At 53.2% G+C, this 23,625-nt stretch overlaps 1 protein-coding gene and 1 long non-coding RNA gene across 2 annotated transcripts in view; one reads left to right on the top strand and one right to left on the bottom strand.

Moving 5' to 3' along the window:
• SYN3 (synapsin III) overlaps positions 1-23,625 on the bottom strand; it is a 362,492-nt gene that overhangs the window by 79,445 nt on the left and 259,422 nt on the right. The gene's annotated exons all lie outside the window — the stretch shown is intronic.
• On the top strand, positions 14,270-22,070 carry LOC139007503 (uncharacterized). The gene is made up of 3 exons (XR_011470865.1): positions 14,270-14,325; positions 17,138-17,574; positions 20,682-22,070. It is a non-coding gene; the product is annotated as an uncharacterized lncRNA (long non-coding RNA).

A 23,625-nucleotide genomic window follows, 5' to 3' on the forward strand; every position in this document is an offset into this window, starting at 1 on the left:
TGGATTAGTTCAGCTTCATAAATAGCTTTCAAAAACCCGCGGCTGGAAAAGTCCGATTTGCCCTGGAGAATACACAGAGGCCCCACCCACATGCACCAGCGCCCCGGCCGCCATGTGCCCGAGCCTGACCTCTCCAGTTTGTGGCCCATCTCTGCGTCCTTCTTTGGGCCTCAATAAAAACAAACAAACAAAAAACTCTTAGCATTATCCCTACCCCCTCCCCACCTTTGTCCAGCTCTAGAAAGGCCAGATTGGAAGAAGCAGCCGAGAAGAGGAAATGCCTTTTAGGCAGAGCTGCCTGGACTTCCTTTACCTTCCTGCCTCATTTCCACGAGCCCTGGATCTTGAGGACGCGAGGGGCTGGATTTGGGGCCATGGGTGAAGCCCAGGCGCCTTCATTCCTGAGGGGCAGCCGAGAGGGGCCCTGGGGCGGCCTCAGAGGGCAGCCGGATGTGTTTTCTCAGTCACACTTCGGTTAACATTCCAGGGAGTCACCGCCCAGAGGGACTCACAGATCACAAAGGCTCTGCCCCTGGGTGCAAGGGGGCTGCGGACATCCAGAACCCACACGCAAAAATGTCCCTTCGCACAAGCCAGGGGAGAGGTTGCGCGACTTTCTTTTGTTTCTAAGCGGGGGCTGAGATGCCCCCCACCTAAAAGTTAAGAACTTTGGACACTTGTAATTGATCTTGTATTTTTGTAGAAGGGGAAACGGAGGCCCAGAGAGGAAAGTCTCATGATCAAGGTCACCCCAGTGACCAAGTTCAGATGAGAGCCCCCAGAAGCACTGCTTCGGAGCATGTGTGTGTGCGTGGGGGAGGTGGAGGTGGGAGGAACTTGCTCTTCCTGAACATATTTCCTCAAAGGGGGGCCTTTTCAACAGGGTGTAACCACAAAAGGTTGACCAGATAGCTGTCCTGAGAAAGATTAGAGGCACTAGCAGAAGTGTGAAGGCAAGATTGTGAGCCATGGAGAAGGTAGGTAGTCAAAGGTTGATAACCATTTGCCGGGTGCCTTCTTGCCATCCCACCTGCCCTGACATCTCCCCTGGGCCCACTCCCCACAATTCCTGCCCTCCAGCTCCTCCAGGGACCTGTCAAAGGGTAGATCCTTTTGATCATACAGCACAGATCTGCACCAACCAATGGCAGCCCCCAACATGCCCACCTAGGCCCAGCTGGCATACCTGGATGTGTCTCTGGACCCCTGGAATCCAGGAGTGCTGCATCCCAATTCATTGCTTTTTCCTCCTTGCCACTCATTCAGTCCATATTTATGGAGTTCTCAACTCCATACCAGAGGCCAGGGTACAGCAATGAACAAGGTTTCTGCCTTTATGGAGCTTACTCAAATTGAGGAAACTGGGGACGTCTCTATGATAATAAGATGGAACGCGGGTCCAGGGTGGGGGTGACAGCACTCTGTTGGTAAAAGTCTCCCCCTTGAGCTTTGGGGTGCCCTCTCCTTCCCCAAGAGCGGGTTCAGACGGGAGGAGATGACAGTAACGCTCATTGGTGTCAGATACGACACTCTCCATCTCACAGGGCCCCGAGGTTTTCCAACCCAAGGACACTGCAGAGTCCCGGCTCGTAACAAATGATGCTCGTGAGCATGCGGCCCTTCCTTCTATGAGGCAATCCTCCGAGGCCTTTGCCAAGACAAAGTGTTTGGCCTTCTGCCTTGAAAGTTGATCTCTTCCGAGTCTGATGATTGCTTTTCTGAAACACAGGGACAATGACATCATCGCCCCTTCCCTGGCTTGGGGAGTGGATGGTCAGCATGAAGTCAGGGTTTGGCACCGTGCCTGCTCTTTGCCAATGCCCAGGGAGGTCCGGGGTGGGGGCCTGGAATGAAGCAAGCCTGTGAGGGAGGGGGGTCTCCAGAGGCTGGGGGCGGGGGTCAATTTCCAATCTGTTGCCAGCATCTGGGTCTGCCCTGCTGTACACATGGAGGCAGCATTCCGATGGGGGCTGAGCTGATATTCAGTAACTACGCACCTGCCTGGCCATGCCAGTTGTTAAAATATTTTTTTTAAATGCGTTTTTGTTGATTTTCTTTAGAGAAAGAGGAAGGGAGAGGGATAGAGGGATAGAAACATGGATGAGAGAGAAACATCATCGATCGGCTGCCTCCTGCATGCACCCTACTGGGGATCAAGCCTGCAACCTGGGCATGTGCCCTGACCAGGAACTGAACCAGCGACCTCTTGGTTCATGGGTTGATGCTCAACCACGGAGCCACACCAGCCAGGCCAGTTGTTAAAATATTGACATGCTTGCATTCCCATTGGATACCATTTGCTGGGGTACCTTCCTACCACCCCACCTGCCCTGCCATCTCCCCTGGGCCCACCATTCCTGCCCTCCAGCCCCTCTGGGGAGTGTCCGGCAGTCCTCTTATAGTCAACGCCTGTGCGATACCAGAGAGAAAGTGTGGCTCCTCCTCCTCACAAAGGGATGGGAACGCTTTGGCTGGTCTCTGTGTGGCGTGGCACCCGCAGGAAGGCACTGCCAGGTGAGGGAGGGCCAGGCCTGCCTCTTAGGCTCCTGGGCCTGGGCCCTGCCTATAGGACCAGGGTCAACATCTCCTTGCTGCAGGCGGGAAGGTACCTGGGGTGGTCCAGTCCAGCCACTCTCTGTACCGAGGAGACCTGGCAGCTCACAAAGGGGGAGTCACTTGTTCCAGTCAGTGAGTGACCATCCGAGCCCTCTGACTGCTTTTAGGCCGCGATGCTCAAGGCAATCTCTCCCGTCCCCACGGGGGCCTGACTTGGGGGTGCAAGGTCATGATGCAGATGCGATCTCTTTCTTCCAGCTAGAGCACAGCTTTCCCGAGAACAAAAAGCAAGTCAGTGCCACGCAGTGGGAAGTCTGGGCCAGGGCGGCCAACCTGAGTGCTCGAGGGGCCAGTGCCTGACGGATGCCAGGGGGGAGGAGGTGGTATCGCCGCCATGATACCCAAGGCGAGCTAAGGTCCTGGCTTCAAAGACCAGGAAGACATTCCAGACATTCTCCTATGGGCTCCCTTTGCACCCATGGCCAGTTTAGCGGAACACCCACCCTGTTCTCTGGTGCGAGTGGACTTCTGCTTCGGCCCTAGCAGGGAGTTGGTCGCATCGCGTGACTGGGGAACCTGGCATGTACCTACGCGGAGGTTTCCACTCGGCAGCCTGTGGGCCGAATGGGGCCTGCAGTTCCATGTCATCAGCCTGCTCAGAGTCTGTGACTTTTTTAAAAAATGGAGTAAGTTGCCAACAATAATGAAGTGGGAGATTTTATATAAACACTTGGATACTGGGCTTTTCTTGAGTAATTATTGGGGCTCTGGCTACCTGTGTGTTTCTGCAGGCAGAGCTGGTTCCTTTCATTATTATTATTTTTAATCCTCATCCGAGGATATGTTCATTGATTTCAGAGAGAGAGGAAGGGGGGGGGCGGAGAGACAGAGACATTGATGGGTTGTCTTCTATACGTGCCCCAGCCAGGGACTGAACCTGCAAGCTAGGTATGTGCCCTGACCAGGACCCCACAATTTTTTGGTGCACAGAATGATGCTCCGACCAGCTGAGCCCCCGGTCGGGTGGGCCAGCTCCTTTCCGAAGGGGCATGGATTCCTATTTGCCACCACCCACCCCATCTCCCCGGCTGGCTGCGGTCATTTGCTGGATTTGCCCTCCGTGCCTCGAGTCTTGCTCCATGGCACTGCCTTGCTTTTGGTTTCCTGGGAAAGCTGTGCTCTGGGTGGAATCAACAGTCCACTTCAGCATCCATGATCTCTGTCCCCACGTTCAGGGGCAGTTGTGGTTGGCCATCTGGTTGCGATTTCTGAGGTTCCTTCCATCCCCTACCCACCTCCTTCTCCAGCAGTGCCAGGCTCCCCAGCTCCCGACATGCCACCCGTGGGTACTGCAGACCACTGCCTGTGCAGACATTGCTGACCACCTGTGACCGACACAGCACGGGGGTCCAAGCACCGGGAAGACACACTTCCTGACTTTTAGTTTGAAGGATCTTAGTCATGTTGTGTGGAACAGACAAAGACAGCGATGATACTGTAAAGGCCAGATATGCTGCTTTGTATGAAAGGTTTCGAAAGACAGATCCCGTGTGCTGGGAAAGGGTGGAGGATCAGGAAAAAAGGGTGAAGGAGGAAGTGCTTGAGATGAGCCTGGAAAGATGACCAGGATCTCAGGGCTGAGAATTGGTGGGGGCGAAGGGAGGAAAGAGGGTGCCAGGCAGACAGAGGGAACGGCGGGAGCAGAGGCCGCGCGGGGTGGAGGGTGTGAGCAGAGGGTGCATATGCAGCCGAGTGTGGCCAGCGCGCAGAGGCGGGACGGGTGGCAGGGGGAGGGGGTGATGTGGGAGCGAAGGTGGGAAAGATGGTGGACCCATGCCTGGGAGGGGGCTGTGATGGCCGAGGTGGGGGCTGGGATTAGCTGAAGGGTGAGAACCTCTTCCAAGTGCAGACAAGGGTGAGGAGCACCAGGAACAGCAGGTGTTTCGGGGAAGGCCTGTGTCCAGAGGTAGGAGGGGAGGGGACCCTGGGCACGCTCCCGTCATGGGACGAAGGGGGAAGTGGAGGACATGGAGGAAGCAGCAGCTGTTCTGAGAAGTCGGGGTTCCCATCTGGAAGAGGCGGTGCAGGTACCCAGCCCAAACCCTCTGTTGCCTCGCAGGACGCTGGGCCTGGGTGGCCACTGGGGGACATGAATATCTAAGCTGAGCCCTTAGATCTTCCTCGGTGTCTGACACATAACAGGCATCCAGGAAAGGTGTGCCAAGGTGATGACAACGCCGATCCCTCCCTAGAACTAACTTGGTAAACCTGGTAAGATGGAAGGCGAAGCCCCGCACGCCTGCTCGGCTGGTGATGCATTCCAGGGGAAGGCGGCATCTCTCCCCTCCTACCACTGCCAGGGGTCCCTGCTCTTTGAAGGGAGCCCTAAACGATGCACTTATGTCCCCAGCGGGGGCTCTCAGTTCCAAAGTAGGGGCGACGCTGGCTCAGGAGTTGGGTGCAGTGAGCTGCGTGGCTCCCCCTTCTTGCCCGCCCTCCGCCCAGGCGTGCTAGGGGCATGGGCGGTGGTAACCGCGGTCTGGTGGCTTCCTGCGGCTGCGGCAGGGCTGGGCATCGGAGCTGGCACGTTCACACTCGCCGCAGCACTCTGAGCGTTGGGAACACAGGAAGGGCTGCGTTTTTAAGTTCCCTTTGTTTTCAAGGAGGGTCCGGAGCCCACGGGGAGGAGAAAAACAAAACCAGGAAAACAGATGACTTGCTTTGCAAAGACAGTGTGTGCATTGGCTGTGGCTTCTGGAAGGTCTAATGCACCCCTGTCCCTGCCCACACGTGCACACCCATGCATCCACACGTGCACATCCACACATCCACACGCGCACACCCACACATCCACATGTGCACATCCACACACCCATACGTGCACACCCACACGTGCACACCCACAGATCCACACGTGCACACCCACATACCCACATGTGCACACTCACACATCCACACGTGCACACACCCACATGTGCACACCCACAGATCCACACGTGCACACCCATACATCCACATGTGCACCCATCCACACGTGCATACCCACGCATCCACATGTGCACAGCCACACATCCACATGTGCACAGCCACACATCCACACACATGTACACCCACACATCCACAGGTGCACACCCACACATCCACTCATGCACACCCACACGTGCACACCCACATATCCACAGGTGCATACCCACTCATCCACACGTGCACACCCACACACATGCACACTCACACATCCAAACACACTCACACCCAGTACTTATACCTTTCTCAGGCACACAGAGGCATAGACACACCCAGAAGCTGAGATTATGTCCACATACACATCACCCACACCTAACAGTGGGACATCCACGCATGCAGATGGCACACGAAACACACATGTTAGAAACGAGGAGATTCCTGAGTACAGAGACACACACCAGATATCCAGATTCATGGACACACACAGACATGCTGGGGAGCTCTGGGATAGGCATTCTCATAGAAAGACTCACAGACTGAACACACACACACACACACGCACACACACACACATACACTCATGCCCTCATCGCTGCTCCTCACCCTCGGTTCCACCTGCACAAACACAGAGTATTTTTACAAGGCACCAGGGAGCCAGCTGGCCCTGGGGAGCCTGTGGTCTTTCATGGGGACCCACAGCTCACATCGCTGCGCACCCCTCAGCTGCTGTCCACTTGCCTTGGCCCTCAACCCCCTGGAGCCAGAGAGCCGGCAAGACGACGTCTCCAAGGCTCCAGGATGCTGAGGGCAACAAGTCCTTTTGCCTTTTCCCTTTTGGTGTTTGTGCTTCTAGAACGTCCCACATGTGCACACCATGTAGCGCCCTCGTTTAATTGATAAGTTTGAATTTCTCTCTCACACAATAAACTCCTTACAATTAAGGAGCGATGAGGGGAGAGCGGTAGGGTATGGCCGAGGAGGCCTGTGGGGCTCCCCTGAGTTCTGTACGTTTCCAAAAGGGGCTGGATTGAGAGGCTGGCAGAGAAGATGTGGGGTGCGGCGGGGGCTGCACAATCCCTCCAGCCACAGAACGAGGAAGGAAGATGAACAGCCGCCCAATCTCAGCTCCCGGCTGGGAGGGGCCGAGCTCTCCTGGAACCGGTGCCGTTACTGGGAGTGCTTCCTTTGGGGTGTGTCCAACTTTCCTGATGGAAACGGAAAAGTGGGGGCCTTTTCCTGGAGGAAGAGGCTCCTTTCCCCCTGAGGCGAGGCCCAGGAGAGCTGTGAACAGATGGAGGTCCAGGAAAGTGACCTCTAGGTCTCAGAGAGGCGACGAGAGAGCCCAGCTGACATCTGGGCGACAGCAGTACAGGCCTTTGCAAACCCCAAAGCTCTACGCCATGCAAAGAACCCTTTGCCACCCCCTTACGATATATACAAACACCGTCGTGAAAGTGTTGGTGTTGAGCGGTTGGTAATTCTGAGCTTAACTATGAAAGAGGCTGGAAAGGCAGGGCCTCCTGGGTGAGGCTCAGGCAGCAGCACAAGGCCAGATGTGGCCGAGGGAGTTGGCTTATTTCTTCTGTGAGAAACCGACCTCCCCCTGCTGACCAGGCCCCAAACAGCTCCCCCTTCTCTCACTCTCTCTCCTGTCATCCGCAGGCTTAATTGGACACTTTCTAAATGTTTTTCTTTCTCTTTTGCTGGAGCCCCACCCTGGGAGTCTGTTGCAATCATCCTTGTCCAGGTCCCGAGTGTGAGTATCTCTTAGCATGTTCTCCTTCAAAGCTCCTCCAACCGAATCTCGATGGTGCCTGGACCAGGGTGGGGAGGCTCCCTGTGTGGTGGCTAAGGGCACGTGCCAGCAGAGGGGCCTGGGTACTGGGGCTGGGACAAGGGCAAGGAGGGTCACAAACATTAAGGGGGTGCCTCAAACTCAGTATTCCAAATGAATATGGCAGGGCAGTATTTTTTTTATTTTTTTTTTATTTTTTTTTTAATTTTTCGCTTAAAGTATTACAAAGGGTATTACATAAGTGTCCTTTTTTCCCCCCCGAGGGCAGTATTTTTAAACATAAAAATCACATACATGTACATAAATCCATGATGAACAAAATACTGACATTTTACATAAAGGCAGGATCTGACCCTGCACTTGCATGAGCCTGCCTCACTCACCCCACAGAAACCCTGACCCTGACCCTAACTTAACCCTAACCCTAACCCTAACTCTAACCCTGACCCTGACCCTAACCTAACTCTAATCCTAACCCCACCCCTAACCCAACCCTAACCCTAACCATGACCCTGACCTAACTCCAACCCTAACCCTAACCCTAACCCTGACACTAACCTAACTCCAACCCTAACCTTAACCCTAACCCTAACTCTAACCCTAACCCTAACCTTGACCCTGACCCTACCCTGACCCTAACCTAACTTTAATCCTAACCTCAACCCTAACCCAACCCTAACCCTAACCCTAACCCTGACCCTGACCCTGACCTAACTCCAACCCTAACCCTAACCCTAACCCTAACCCTAACCCTAACCCAACCCTAACCCCACATGAGTCCTGGCCCTTTGTGGATTTGAGTCTTGGCTTTGCCTCTTGTGAGCTTGGCATGCTTATCTTTTTAAATAAGTGGACGTACAGTTTACATACAGTAAAAGATATATGTCTAAAGAGTACTGCGACATACCATTTACACAAGCACACAGCTGCGTGACCACCTCTGCGTCCAGATGCAGGGCATTTCCAACTGAACGTTCCCTCTCAGGACACCCTTTCTTGCTTAAAACCCGTCACTGGGATTTCACTGCTGGGATGAAGATCAGACCCCTTGGTCCCGGCTCCTGCTGGGGCTGCAGGTGTGTCCCCTACCTCTGCGTGGGAAGTCAGACACAGGTGTGTTTCACCCCAAACTCCAGCCTGTCTAACACACCCACTGCTGAGCCTTGCGACGCCAAACTTGACCCTGAATTCAACAGCAAGCCTAATGCCAGCCCGAACGCTCACCCACGCTGGAGGGACGTCTTAAGATGCCTTCAAAGAGCAGATGCTGTTTGACGCGTCATTTTTTGCACCTATTTTGAAATCCTCAGCTCTTTGGGCCCTTAGGCCAGCTGAGCACACCTTCTGCACAGCTCTGCCTAAGGCTTACGGATGGACCCTGAAGTTCCTTCAGGGGCAAGGAGAAGAGAATCAACATCCACCCAAAGTTAAATAACTCACAGATCCTGAGAGCAGGGGGCCCTTTAGAAAGCACCCAGTGCAGCCCTGGCTTCCAGGGACGGGCAGTCGTAGGGGTGCTGCATCTTTCCTGAGAGCTCAGTAGTCATTATGCTCCTTTTTAAAAAATATGTGTTTATGTCTTTCAGAGAGAGGGAGAGAGAGATAGAAACATCAATGATGAGAGAGAATCATCGACCGGCTGCCTCCTGCACGCCCCCCACTGGGGATCGAGCCCGAAGCCCAGGCATGTGCCCTGACGGGGAATTGAACTGTGACCTCTTGATTCGTGGGTTGACACTCAACCACTGAGCCACACCGGCCAGGCAATTATACTTCTTATGAAACAACTCCTATGTGCCAGGCATTCAAGGGCTTTATATTCATGATCTCATTTGATCTTCCCACCCAGGCGAGGAGGTGGGCACTGCAAAGATTTCCGTTTTATGGATGAACAACCGACTCGCCCGAGGCCATCCAGCAGCAGTGGTGATGGAGGATGTGAACCAGGGGGAGTCGGGCTCCAGCACCTCCACTCCAAAGCCTGTTTTGCCCAAGCCAGAGCCCTTTTAATGTCACCAAAGGCAGGAAATGAACAGTCTATGGGGTGAGGAATTTGCTTTTGGCTCTTATGTTGACTTCCTACAAAAACAAGTCAGATAGCGAAGGGCCAGGAGCTCGGTGACCGCTCCTGTTGGTTCACCCGGCGCCAGAGAGACGCTGCGTATTGGCAGATGGGGTCTGCCCCGGGCAGATAAAGGTGTTACAGCAACTCTTGGACCAGCGGCTTGTTGCATAACGCAGGGGTGTTGGCATCTGTGGGTGAGCGTGCTGCTCCCATATCGCCAGGCACACGGCGGCGCCCTGGCTGCTCCAGCGCTGATTGCTGGGACGTGGCAGGAGGAGAGGGTGGTTTATCTCTCCGATAGTGGAGACGGCAACCGGCAGCTTGAGTAGGGGGCTCTGCTCCCGCTGGTCCATGCGCCCTGCGGAGGGGGGCACTGGCCTGGAGTGGGGGCACTGGCCTGGCATTGGGAACCCCAGATCTGACATTTTGTAACTGTGTGACCTCGGGCCAATGACGCCCTCTTTCAGGGCCTCTGGGTCTCTTCCATAATGAGACTGTGTTTGTGAGTGCGCAGTTTTGGTAAGTTCTAAGTTCGTGGGAACTGGCATTAGCAGTGTGATCTTGGGCAAGACAGACACCTGCCCTTTGGGGCCCTGGGTTATTGTCTTTTAAATCTGGGAATTATTGGGATGGCCAGATGATCTCTGAAGTTCTTTCCTGCTCTGAGAGCTCATGGCTGTGAATCTGTAGCCCTGTGCTCGGGGTTTGGGCAGGAAGGTCCCGGCTGGAGCAGAAACCCGCTAGGCATTCAACAGCTAGAGGGCAAACACCCTCCTTAACCTTCTCCTTCCTACTTATTTCTCAGCTTGGCTCAGGGGTTGACTCTTCGACTGGTAGAGAAATGAACCCCAGAGCCTGGGGTTTTGAACCCCTGCTTCATGGTGTTTCCCTAATCTCATTTCCGTTTAGGTAATGCACACAGGGTTTGCAAGGCCCAGGGACTGCCGTGATGTCTTCGGCACTCCCATTAGTTCATGGGGCAGTCGTGGATAGTCACACAAAGCCTGTCATTTGGCCAGCACTTGACAGTTGGTATACAGTGGTCAAGGGCGTTGGCTGTGAAACCCTCAAGTTCTATCCTAGCTCATTCCCATAGAGGTGCAAGATTTTAGGGAAATTACTTCCACTTTGTACCTTAGTCTCCTCATCTGTCAAATGGGAGAAATAATAGTACTTTGCCCCATAGGGCTGTTGGCCAGGATGAACTGATTGGACATCATGTAAAGCACTAGGGGTTCCACTAGGGGGCCTCAGGGCCAGTGTTGGGGTGGGGGAGGGCTCCAGCCCCCAGCCCCTCACAGGCTCCACAAATACATTTCTACTTGTCTGAGCCCATGGATTCAGCTTTGATTTAGAAAACAGAGTCAGAAGATGTGCTATGGATGAGCATTGGGCTTCACACCAAGAGGCCCTGGTGTGCCCTGCAGCTCATAGCTGGGTGCGCCTGGGCGTGGGCCCACCTCTCTGTCTACTGGCAGCAATGTGGGGTGATCATGCTGGCTTCTCTGACTGCTGCAAGGATTGAATGTGGCTCCATGGCATCACTCGATATGAGAACAGCCTAAATAAATTCTGCACAAACGTCAATAAGTGGCAATTAAATTACAGACAGTCAGGCAGGGCTGGCCTCCTCCTGGCTCTCTGTCTCAGGAGAGAGGCGTGCTGCAGATCAGAGGTTCTGACACTGGTGCAGTTCCGGGTGCCCGGGAGCAGGCTAAGGGGTGTGTATTCTGGATCCCCTCCTAGAGAGTCTGATTTAGAGGGTCTGTAGGCCCAGGAATTGCTTATTACACAGGTGCCCTGAACCCAGCCATTCCGCTCCTTGTTATCTGCCCCAAAGCAATGAAAACACCAAAAGTTGTCCTTGAGTATTTATAGCAGCATTATTCATATTAGCCAAAAGGTGCAAATAGCCTAAATGCCCATGAACTGATGCACGCATAAACAAAATGTGGCATATTCACACAAAGGAATATTATTCAACCCTAAAAAGGAGGAGGAAGAGGAGGAGGAGGAGGAGGAAGGGAAAGAAGAGGAAGAGGAGCAGGAAGCGAGCGAGGAGGAAGAAGAGGGGAAGAGGAGTAAGAGGCGGAGGAGTAAGAGGAGGAAGAGGAGGAGGAGGAGGAGGAGGAGGAGGAAGGCCTGCCACCAGTCCCAGAAGCTATAACTGAGAATAAAGGTCTCCTCCTGGGGGCCAGGTGGCAGCTGTCCTGTCAGGGGAGCGTCGGGGCCTGGGGGTGCCTCCTCAGCAGGCTCTGGCTCCATCAATGGCTCCAACATGAGTCCTTTGCAGCCGACACGAGCAGGGGGCTCGCCAGGCCTGCAGAGGCACCTCACGCTCACGCTCAGGGACACATGCACAGGAAGCAGGAACCGCCGGGCAGATTATTTTTGTTTTCCCCCCACCGCCACCGCCTGGGCAATCAGTGACATTCCTTTCCCTCCTAAACAAACACGCTGGGCCTGGAGCTGCCAGGAAGTGAAGAAATCGCCTTTGGAATAGCTCAGCGGCCTCTCCCACCTCTGGCTCCTCCCTCCCCCCAGGACTGGGGAGGCCGCCTGGGCCTCCCAATGTGGAAGGCTTGAGGACTTTCTCCTCTTTTTCTGGCTGTTCCCAGAAATCGGGGAGAAGCTGGGTCCGGTGTCTGCAGCTACTGAGCCTCTGTACCCCGAGTCTCCATCATCCCCAACCCCGGCTCCAATCCTGAGAGTCACTTCAGATGTCCTGGAGTGAGGTGGCCAGGTGGCCAGTGGCCGAGATGGTGAGAGGTCGAGCAGCTCCGGGCAGGTCTCTGAGGGGGGAGGGTGAGGGTGGGGGATGGATGGGGGCGTGGAGACAGGTGTTTTGACAGTGACATTCTTTCCTTCAGATAATTTTCTTACAAAACTTCGAAGGGAAGTCTCAGGGGCCCAGCATCCTTCCTAAAACCGAAGAACAGTGAAGGGAGTGCTAAGGGCCCAGAAGAGGCAGGGAAGTACCTCCTTATACCTTGAACTTGGCTGCTCTATTTGCCCTAAAACTAACACAGGCTTTCATGTGTGTGAGGCTGGGTGAGGTTGCTGACAATTTCAACTGGTCATTTTTTTCAACCTGGTTTGCCCCCTCTCTCTTGAGACTCTCCTTCACGGGAGCCCCTGGTCTGTTCTGGGGTCGCTGCTGCCTCAGGACAGGGAGGTGACCAGAGAGAGCAAAGAGAAGAGAAGAGGAAACACCTCCTGGCTTTTGGGTTTTAGAAGCCAGAGTCTTTAAGAAAACCAAAGACTCTGGGCCTGGCGGGCCATAGGTCCGGGAGGAGTAGGGTGAGTGAGAGCAAGGGCCCACCTCTGAGATGAGGCAAGGACTTCCCCTGCCGGGGAGAGGGGAAATGAGGAGGTTAAACCTTAGCAGTGGATGTTTTCTGGGGGAAGGGAGATGGGGAACTGAACCCTGATTCTGGAACATGAGGCCAGGGGTGGGTGGCAAACCCCAAGGAGGTTGGGGACCCTGAGGTGCAGAGCGGACCTGTGCACTGTTTCCTGGCAGAACTCTATCGCTGGGGAGGCAGCCAGGATCCAGGGAGGAAATGGCTGATGAACCGTCTGGGTAGATGAAGCCGCCAACAGGGCTTTCTGCCCTAATGAGGTCTGAGAACAGCAGAGAGAGAGAGTCCTGGGCAACCAGGAGGGACCCAGACCCAGCGGGTGACCTGAAAGGGACCATGGGGATGGGGTCAATTGAATTCAACCTGTGTGGACTGTTAAATGGGGGACCACAAGTCCATGGGCATCTCAGTGGATGCCAGGTGGATGCTGGCATTGACAGTGACTGTTCCCTTCCGACACCTCGGGACTAACGGAAGCCCCCAAACTTTGGCACAGCCTTAGGAGAAGGGGAGGGAACCCCAACTTGGTTGGGTTTTGCCCACACTGGTGCTTGCAATAGAAAATCAGTTGAACCCTACAAAAAATCCAGTTCTGTTTCTTGTATCTGAGTCCTCCTGGGACGGTGGTGGACTGAGACTCCTACGCACATGCTTGCTTGGTGTTGGCAGTTTTAATGAAGATTGACGTCTGAGTTTTAAACATTTCTTGAGCACTTCTCCGCACTAGATCTTTTTGGGAAAATAGATGAATAAAGACAGAGCAGAATGTCTTATAAGAGGTGCTCCAGGAGGGTTGCAAATGCAGCATCACAGAAGCAGAAAGACCTTGAGCAGGTCTCCCCGTGCCCTTGAAACTCCGCGTGAGGCTTGCTCGGGTCTGAGGGAAGGGCTGCCTTTGTGAGCAGAGTCTGAGAAGCGAAGAGATTGTGGGAAGAATGGGGCCTCTCCCTCTGTGGCTCCATTTCTTAGGAGGCGTGCTAAGGGTGGACATTTCAGGCACAGCACTTGGTGTCAGACAGTAAGAAGTCATCAGGATGAAAGACAAGGGCCAACTCCCCTGAGGCCCCCACCTTGCATGGCTGGGGACCTTGGCCTTGAATCAGACCTGGTCTGCATATCCCTGCAACTGTCAGAGGCTTGGGCTGGGCTGGCCACTTGTTTTGCCTGTTTAGGTTTTCTCTCTCCCACTTATTCTCTACGTCACGAGAAAACTGGCCACTGCCCTTGGAAGATGCCGTCAAAAACGCCCCTCCTCAAGCCAAAGACTAAATCCAAGGGGGTCCACAGGGGAGGGACTGAAGGACCTCCAAGAAGGTCAGTTGGTGGTCTCTTCCTCTAAGGCTGCAGGCATACGAGGCTGGGCTGGAGTTCCTGGTGGCCCCTGCTCTGATTCCGGGGGATGCTTGGATATGGCATCAAGTTGACCGAAGCACATGGTGAGAGGATTATTCCATTTTCAAGTAATTTCCGAGCCTCCAGATCCCATTAAGGAGAGTCTGAGCTTGGGGCGAGTCAACACATCCCAACATCTGGATCAAATGCTGAGGTGCTATCCAGCAGTTCCGGGCCGTTTATACACGAGCGTGAGTGTTCCATTCTTTCCTGACAGGGAGTTTCAATGACTAGGATGTGAAGCCAAGAGGACCCTGGATGCGGAGGAGAGCTGGAAATTAGGGGACACACCGCGGGACCACTTATTGTAGCAGATGGCATTATTCACAATTCTTGGCCCCTCTCTGTATCAGGATCTTATGCCAGGTGACTTTGTAGTTTTTTTCACTAGAGGATGAGCATACTTCTCCTGTCCTTAAATTCTGGACTTAGGTCATGTGACTTGCTTTGGCCAGCAAGATGCTAGCGGACATGGTACAGACAGTGGCTTAAAATGTGTTCGTGCTCTTGGATGTGCCCCTCTTGTCCTGTACTTGCCATGCTGAGAACATACCCCAAGGTCTTGCTGGTCTATCTACGTGGAGCCAAGCCCAGGTAGGCCCAGCCAATTCCCAGCAAGATTAATGGTTATTTTTAAAAAATATATTTTTATTGATTTCAGAGAAGAAGGGAGAGGGAGAGAGAGAAACATCAATGATGAGCGAGAATCACTGATCGGCTGCCTCTTACCCACAGTGGGGATCGAGCCCGCAACCCGGGCTTATGCCCTGGCTGGGTATCGAACCAAGGCCTCCTGATTCATAGATCGCCACTTAACCACTGAGCCACATCAGCTGAGCTAAAGGTTATTTTAAGCCACTGAGTTTTGGGGTGATTTGTTAGGCACCATAATTGTACTGCATTCGACACAGGCACTCTCACTTAGGCTGTTTACTTGGATTGTCAAACACCCCCTTTTACTAATAAGGGAACTGAGGCTTCAAGAAAGCCCTTGGTCCCCAGGCAAACAGATAGAATGAGCAGAGCGTGGAGGCAGTGCTGTTCTGTCTGATTCCCATGACATCATGGAAGAACGGGGTGGTGGGAGGTGGAACACGGTGTGCCTGGTTTCACAGCTGGACTCGAGGCTGGTCCCGTCTATAGTCATCCCTGAGACCGCTCTGGCCAACACCATAAATCTAGGCCTGTGACATCACGGGATGACTCAGGCAGGAGGTGGCAGGACAGGGAAGCCCTGGTGCAGGGCGGTCAGTGCTAAAACCCCAGTCTAAATAGGGACAGGGCGGTGACATTAGTAGACAGGGCTGGGCTGCAGAACCGGGTGGTTTGGGTCAGATAATGACTTGAAATTTATTTTGGAAAATATTTTCCCAAGTGTCTCACTGAGCCCCGTGGGAATGGGACATGGATGGGAAAGCCAAGAGGGAAGTTAACCAGGCTGAGAAGGGACGCACGACTTAGCAGGGCCTGATTCCATACAATTCAGGGCATCGGATGTTCCTGGGGGCAAACTCTTCCTCATCCTTTGGAATTCTCCCCATTCCCCTGCCCTGTGACTGTCCCAGACTCCATCCCAAAGCCCTCCATCCTTCAGGGATCACAGCAGCCAACACTTACTAGTATTGAGCACCTACTACGGGCCAGACACTGTTCTAAGCACTTTCCACCTTGAGTTTCCCTCTCATTCCTCACAATCCAGTGTGGACGATTTCCTATTGCCCCCATTTCACAAATGAAAGAGGAAATGAGGGGCACAGAGTAGGGAAGGGCAAGGCCCAGGCCCACACAGCTGTTACGAGGCAGAGCTGGGATTCCAACTCCAGAGAATCTCGTCTGAATCACTATGCTGAGTGTTTATTACCACATATTGCTACACTGATTTTATTTCATTTTAACAACTGTTTCCAGAGTGCTCCTTAGGGAGGGAGGTTTCTGTGGGGGAAATAGTTTGGAAAGTGGTTGGGATAGAAGGTGAGCCTCCTCAGGGCCTGGGTTGGCGGGAGCCTCGGCCTCCTGGTGGCAGGCACTGCCCTGCGTGGGAAGATGAGATCAGATTGGAGAACAGGGAGGGGGTTCGAGGAGTGGAGGCGGGAGGTGACGGAGGAGGTGGGCAAGTCCACTGAGCACACCGCCCAGGGTGGGGGAGACTGTTGTCTGTGGTGGGAGCAGGAGAAGCAGCCGAGCTTTTTTATTTTCTTTGAATTTACGTCCAATCTCAAAATATTTATTAAATTTGTAGCAATTGTGCATTTGGGCTTCAGGGAACGGTCATATTCTTTAAGACATTTATTTTTATTTTTTTCCAATTACAGTTGACATTCAATATTATTTTGTATTAGTTTCAGGCGTACAGTGTAGCGGTTCGATAATCATATACTTTACAAAGTGTTTCCCCTGTTATTTCCAGTGCCCAGCTGGCACCGTACGTAGTTATTACAATATTATTGACTCCATTCCCTAGGCTGTACTTTACACCCCCGTGACTATTCTGTAACTACCAATTTGTACTTTCCAATCCCTTCACCTTTTTCACCCAGCCCCCCAATCTCCTCCCCTCTGGCAACCATCAGTCTGTTCTCTGTATCTTCTTAAAAAAAATTTGATTTCAGAGAACAAGGGAGAGGGAGAGAGAATCATTGATCATCTACCTCCTGCATGCCCCCGACGGGGGATCGAGTCTGCAACCTGGGCATGTGCCCTGACCTCCTGGTTCATAGGTCAATGCTCAACCACTGAGCCACATTGGCAGGGCTGTTCTATCTTGAGTTGAGAAGCAGCTGGACTTGATGCTAGTGTGGCTGTGTTGGGGGTTGATGGCCACAGGGACTCCAGTAGCACAAAGGCTGAAGGTTCTGGAGAAGATGAGGGCACCACAGATTAGCAGAAATTCTGAGGAAGGCCAAGGAATTTTCCTTGAATCCCGAGGATTCAGGAAGTCTTCAGGTGACATCTGGGTACGGCTGTTATCACCAATGGCATGAACATTCCTGTCTCTCTCCCTAGAACACCCACTCCTGGAAGGTGGGCTGGCACTGCTCATTCATCCTGGTTCCCAGGGCCAGCTCAGTGCTTGGTACTCAGTGGGCCTTCGGCACATGCGCCCTTGAGTGAATGAATGAAAAGGCTTTGGACTCCGGATCACTGGTGCCTGCTCAGATGGATGCCAACTCAGCCATTCTTCATATCTCATCAGAAGAAGGTGCTGTGGACATCTCGGTTTTTTAGCATCTGCTTCCCATGTTCCTTTCCTGCTCCATGCTGCCCTGACTGCTGCGGACCCACACCCACCTCCGCCTCCTGGCTCACTCCTTATACTGGACTGTGAGCACAGTGTTCTCTGGGTGCCACCTTCTCCTCCGACCTTGGGCTGACATCTGAGCAGTGGTCCTTACCTGGGGAGGACTTTCCCCTTCGGTGGACACTGGGCAGTGCCCAGACAGGTATTTGTCACAACTGGGGAGATGGCCACTGGTACCTTGGGGGTTGAGACCAGGGATGCTTTTAAACCTCCTACAATGCACAGAATATTCCCCCTGACTTGGTCATCTGCCAGAACAAAACACCTAGACCAGTGGTTCTCAACCTTCTGGCCCTTTAAATACAGTTCCTCATGTTGTGACCCAACCATAAAATTATTTTCGTTGCTACTTCATAACTGTAATGTTGCTACTGTTATGAATCGTAATGTAAATATCTGATATGCAGGATGGTCTTAAGCGACCCCTGTGAAAGGGTCGTTTGACCACCAAAGGGGTCGCGACCCACAGGTTGAGAACCGCTGACCTAGACTGAGTGGTGGAAGCAACAGACATTTATTTCTCACAGTTCTGGAGTCTGGGAGGCCCCAAACAAAACTCGGTCAGATTTGGCTCTCAGGAAGGCCTTCTTCCTCAGTGTACATACCTTCTCTCCATGTGCTCCTGTGGCTTCATAAGATGTGTGAGTTCGGAGAGAGGGAAAACCCCTCTCTCTTTCTCTTCTTACAAGGCCACTAATCCTAATCTAAACCCAATGGCCTCCCAAAGCCCCCACTTCCCAAGAACATCATGTTGGATGTTAGGGCTTCAAATAAGGCTTTTGGGGAGACACACCATTCAGTCCATAGCACCCCCAAAGCTAAGAGTTCTCTGGTCTGAACGACTGCTGGCGCCGAGGCTGAGAGACTGCATCAGCGTGTGTGGTTAAGAGCGTCCTGACCACGATGTGAGAGAACTGGTTGCAGATCAGGCTCTGCCACTTTAAGACAGAGACAAACATTGTCTCTATTGTCAGGGTCATCAAGAGGATCACACTGGGTCTGACCAACAACTGGCTGCTGCCCTGTCCTCCCCGGTCTCCAGGCCAACACACTCACTCAACACAGATCGCGCGGCCAGACCCCCCTCGGCCCAGGAACACCCCTCAGTGGGTTCAGGCGTCTCAGGTCCCCGCTGTTGCTCCTTCAGAGGCCAAACCTGGGGACGCCGGTGCCTTGTCCCGCGCACCATGACCTGCCTCAGCCCTTCCGTGTACCCGAGTCTGGGATGTGAGCACCTCTGCGGGGAACAACGAATTGCTTTGCTTTGTCTTACATCCTGGGGAGTTAGTTCGGGGGCAAAACCTAGCTGTGGATGCAAATGATCACCTGCAACAAGGCAAATGAGATTTATAGAAAAATCAGGTTTTACCAAAGGAAACACTTTTTGGGTGGGGCTGGGGGGTAGGCGGGGCTTGCTGTTCTAGGAGCGGAAGCTCAGGCCCACAGAGTTTATGCTGTAACATTTTATAAGGCATTGATGGGATATGAGCAGGAAGTGACACCAGAGACCACCTTGTCAGGCCCCCTCGTTTTACATGGAGAAACTAAGGCTCAGAAGAGAAGAGAAACTTCCCCAGGGTCATCCTCTCATTACTGAAGGAGGCGAGACCAGTCCCGAGGGCTCCTGACCCCCTGTCCAGGCTGGTTCCACCCTAAGGTGCTACCTTTTGCTAAAGGGAGTCCTCTGGTCAGGTTAGAGGTCAAAGAATAGACAATCCCTCCCTCTGAGTTTTAAGTTCAACCTCCACACTAACCGAGAATTTGGTTTTCAGAATCGTCTCCTGCAATAGAGCTTTACTGGCGTTTCATTTTCCTTCTTTTGGCCTGAAGGCGATATTGAGGCAATTCCCTCTGTGGGTGCCTCGCTCTGTAGTAAACACATGTCTGCCATATACACACAGGCACACACATTTGTCATTCCTTCCCAGAATGACTTAATGATTTCCATGTAACCAATATGCCGCAGCTGTTGGCTTCCTTCAGGCGGAAGCACTCAGAAAACCATCGGTTATCAAGTTGCCTCCACCACTGTGTTTTCCCAGCCGGATATACCCCTCCTCCTTTTTATTTAAAAAAAAAAAAAGGTAACTCCTAGCCAGTGTGGCTCAGCTGGTTGGAGTGTCATCCTGTCCACCAAAAGGTGCAGGTTTGATTCCAGGTCAGAGCACATGCCCAGGTTGTGGGTTTACCAGGTTGCGGGTTTGATCTCTGGTTGGGGCGTGTACAGGAGGCCAATGATCAATGTTTTTCTCTCATATCACTGTTCTCTCTCTCTCTCTCTCTCTCTCTCTCTCTCTCTCTCTCTCTCTCTCTCCTCTGTATTTCTCACTCTCTCTCCCTTCCTCACTCTAAAATCAACAGGAAGAGAAAGGTAAGAGAACAAGTTAAGAAAAAAACATTGTGACCCTCTATCTAATCCAATTCAGAGTTGGTGTCGCCGGCAGGGGCTCTGCAGGGACCAGGCTGGTCCTGCATCTCTGCAGGCTCTTCCAATAGGAGACCATCAGTTTGCTCACACATAGCAGGCAGCTTCCCATCTGGAGACACCAGGACACACGGGAGCCGAGAGGCTGGAGGTTGGGAGGGGGGCGTGCTTTGGAGAAGACAATGTGTTGAGGGGATGAAGGGATGCACGTTCTGGCTCTGCTACGTACGAGCTTTGTGACCCTGAGAAAACAGCTCAACATCTCTGAGCCTCGATTTTGAAATCCGGGAATAGAATCTGTGCTCATGGGTTACTGAGGTTAGAATGCTTGCTCAACAAAGGCTTCCTTTTCCCTCCGCTTCCTTTCCCATGCCGTGGTCTCTGGCCCACAGAATGTAAGAGGTAGGTACGTTCGGTGACCTAGTGACACAGAACCTTCCGCACCTGGCCTTGATGGTCACTTCTTTCAGAGACTGCCCACCTGGACCAGGTGCAGAAGACCTTTCAGCCCTGGCTTCAATGCCAAGTCCTGGGACCCGCACTGGGGACTCTGGTGCCCAGGGTGTCTCCTGCTAGGCTCATGCCTGAAGGAGAAGATTGATCACAGCAACCAGGCAAGTCATCCAGGAGAGGCCTGGACCTGCCAGCTCCTATTGTCTCTTTCCTATTCTCCACCCACCCTCTGTCCAGACTAGCTTTTGTCCGTTAAGCACACAATAGGTGCTCAATCATGGTAGGTGCTTGGTACATGTTAACGACTGAAACCAGGATCATATTTTTGGGAACAATAATCTGAACTGTCCTCTCATGTGCATTTCCTCCAGGATGGGGAGTGTGACAGCGGCTCACATTTCCCCAGCACTCATCCCGGGCCAACCATTGGATCTACATCGCGCCATTCAGTCCTCTCAGCAGCCTACGAAGTGGCTTCTGTTAGCTCTCCATGTTACAGATGAGCAAACTGAAACTTCCTTAGTCCAGAGTCAAAAGCAAGTACGTGGGAGTCACAGGGGATCAATATTCAACTTTTAATATTGAGAGAAGAAATTTTTGAATCTGTAAGTAGGACCATTGACATATGGGGAGTGGACGTACGGCGTCGTTAAGGGAGAGTGGAAAACTCTTCCACTTTTTGGGCTGAACCAAGAGGCCGAATGCCCAGGAGGAAGACAGGGTGTAGGAAAGTCCAGGTCAGAAAGAATGAAGACTAGAGTTGGCCTTCTCCACCTCGGGGGATTGTGGGAGGGAGACAGAGAGGAAGAAACACAGAGGGAGTTGAGAAGCCGGTGACATCACCTGTGAGCTGAGTGCCAGCTCAGGGGCCTGTTGAGAAAGCTAGTGAGGAACATGGGGGTGGGCAGGGGGCTTCTGCCCCATTTTTGTTTGAGTTTCTGGGAGGACACCCCTTGCAGGGGCCCTCCCCATGCTCTGTGTCAGTCCAGGCCAGAGAGAGTCCGAGTGTGCCCTCTGAGCACCCTCCATTCTCCTGTGCCATGGGAAGGAACCAGGGCTTCCATCTGTACTTAAGGGGGATTTAGAAGTTAGTGGAGACTCGGGGGGAAGAGGGGAACTCTTGCCGAGGGAGGTTGCTGCCACCGGGGCCAAGTGACCCTTCAGCCAGGAGCCTCTCACATTCAGGCTGCCCAGGCTGGACACTGGTCTTGCCCAGTTAAGAGCCCAGGCAGATCTCAGGAGAGTAGGCAGCACCAGTGAGAGCCTAGTGGGGCTTGGTCAGAGAGGGCAGCAGGCCACGTTTCAGGGGCCTTGCCTATGCTCAGAGGACAGATGCCCAGGACAGGATCAGGCTGAGCAAGGCTCAACACGTGCCAGGCAGACACGGCCAAGTTCAGACCCACATCCCCCCCGTGGGGACCAGCCAAGGACACTGTGAGGTCAGGAGCCCTCCATCCACTCTCCCTTGCCACCTTCAATGCTCCAAAGACATAGGTGGCATCTATATACCCAGATGCCATCTTGGGCAGGAGAAGGGGGGAGGGTGGACATTGGAAAGACCAGGCATTTATCTATATGACCAAGTCATCTCAAAGGAGCACCTCCCCAGCTCTCTGGGGAGTTACACGTGGACAGACTCAGTCCCTGGACTGGAAGGAGACGGTAAACCACCGGAGGCCGAGATCTCATGAACTGACAAGTGTAAGTTTCTCCACCATCTGTGTGGCGAGGATGCTTAACGAAATTCTAGAAAATAAAAAACTGACATTTCCTTTGCACATCTGAGTGGAACTATAAGCCTGTCACCCTGATACATAATGGCTGTAACAGGTGCACAATAAATCCTTGTGGACGAGTGGAGGCAAGCACGGATATGCGAGAGGAGGCAGGACGGGTTGCAAGACTTAGCTCCTCCCGAAGACTCCGTTATACTTTCCTCAGGGTCTCAGGAGCAAACAAGCCAAATACACGCAACCAGCACACAAGCGATTGGTATTAGACAATAACACGCACTAGAGTGTCAGCCGATACATAACGTTAGACAGGAGACTAATCGTGACATCAAATAAAGATGAGGCTGCAGCTGCAGTAATAGGTAGGTACTATGTTGGGGGCAGTTTCTGACAACTCCCTCTTATGGCATCTAGTTTTTAAGTTCATCACTAAGTGTTAGAGCCCACTGATAGTCTGCTGTGAACCCAAGCAACACGGCCCAGCGGGTCTCCTCAGAATATAGCCCCATGCCTCTGCCAGGCTAAGGTGGGCCCTGGAGAGGAGAATGCGTACGAAGACGAGGGCATGATGAACTTTCCTTGCAGGGGCTTTTATGAAAGGCAACAAAGGGGACATTGAGCTGGACCTTGAAGCATGAGCTGTTGTCAGGGAGAAGGTAGGAAGGGGAGTTCTAGGTGCCTAGGGAAGAGCATGTGCAAAGGGATGAAAGCATGAGGAAGCAACACTTGCAATGTACAGGACGGCAGACTAACTAAGGGTGCTGGTAGGACACAATGAGTGCTCACAATGAATAGATTGCTGGATTTCCCACAAGGCCCCGCAGAGAGTAAGTACTTCAGACAGTGCTTGATAAGGGTATGAAGGAAGGCTTGTTATAGGGCCCTAGAGGGATTCAAGGACATTAAAGCAAGCTGCAGAGGAGGAGGGAGGAACAAGAGTGGGTGGGAGCCAGGAGGGGACCTTTCCATTTTTAAGGTAAACACAGTCCAAGCTGGGCAGGAGGAGAGCCTGGGGGTAGAGGACAGCAGTCAGGGAGGCCCCCAGATCCCAGGAGCAAGCAGAGGCAGGCGGTGGGTGTGGAATGGTGGGGGCTCCCTGGGTAGGGGCTCCCTGGGTGGGCTGGCAGTGCACCTTGGGTGCCTGTGCTTACAACCAGCACATGGCTGACTGCCCTGGCTCCCAGCAGGTGGGCGAGGAGCAGGCCGAAGCACCTGGGAGCCAAGGTGGGTGAGCATGGTTGCAGATATGGCCTACTGTACGACAGGAAGGGGGCTCCTGCAGGAGGTTGGGCCTTGGGTCACGTGGGGCAGTGAGGGACAGGTTGTCCATGCCCTGGCAGGTCAGAAACCGACATCCTCCCATAATTACAAGCACACACATCTCTCATGCTTGCCAAGGGCTTCGTAATGTGCACAGCCTACAGGACTATGAATCTGTTCATCTGACCCAGAGGCATCATGATGGACAGATGCCATTCATAACCCCCATGTGATGAACGGAAGGTTTGAGGGGTCCATGGGACTTCTGATGAGCATGGCATGGGGTTATGTACAAAGATGAGGGCACATGTCACTTCCTCTG

This window comes from Myotis yumanensis, unplaced genomic scaffold, assembly GCF_028538775.1.
Source record: "Myotis yumanensis isolate MYYU_CA2020_CCGP unplaced genomic scaffold, mMyoYum1.0.hap1 SCAF_3, whole genome shotgun sequence".
NCBI lineage: Eukaryota > Metazoa > Chordata > Mammalia > Chiroptera > Vespertilionidae > Myotis > Myotis yumanensis.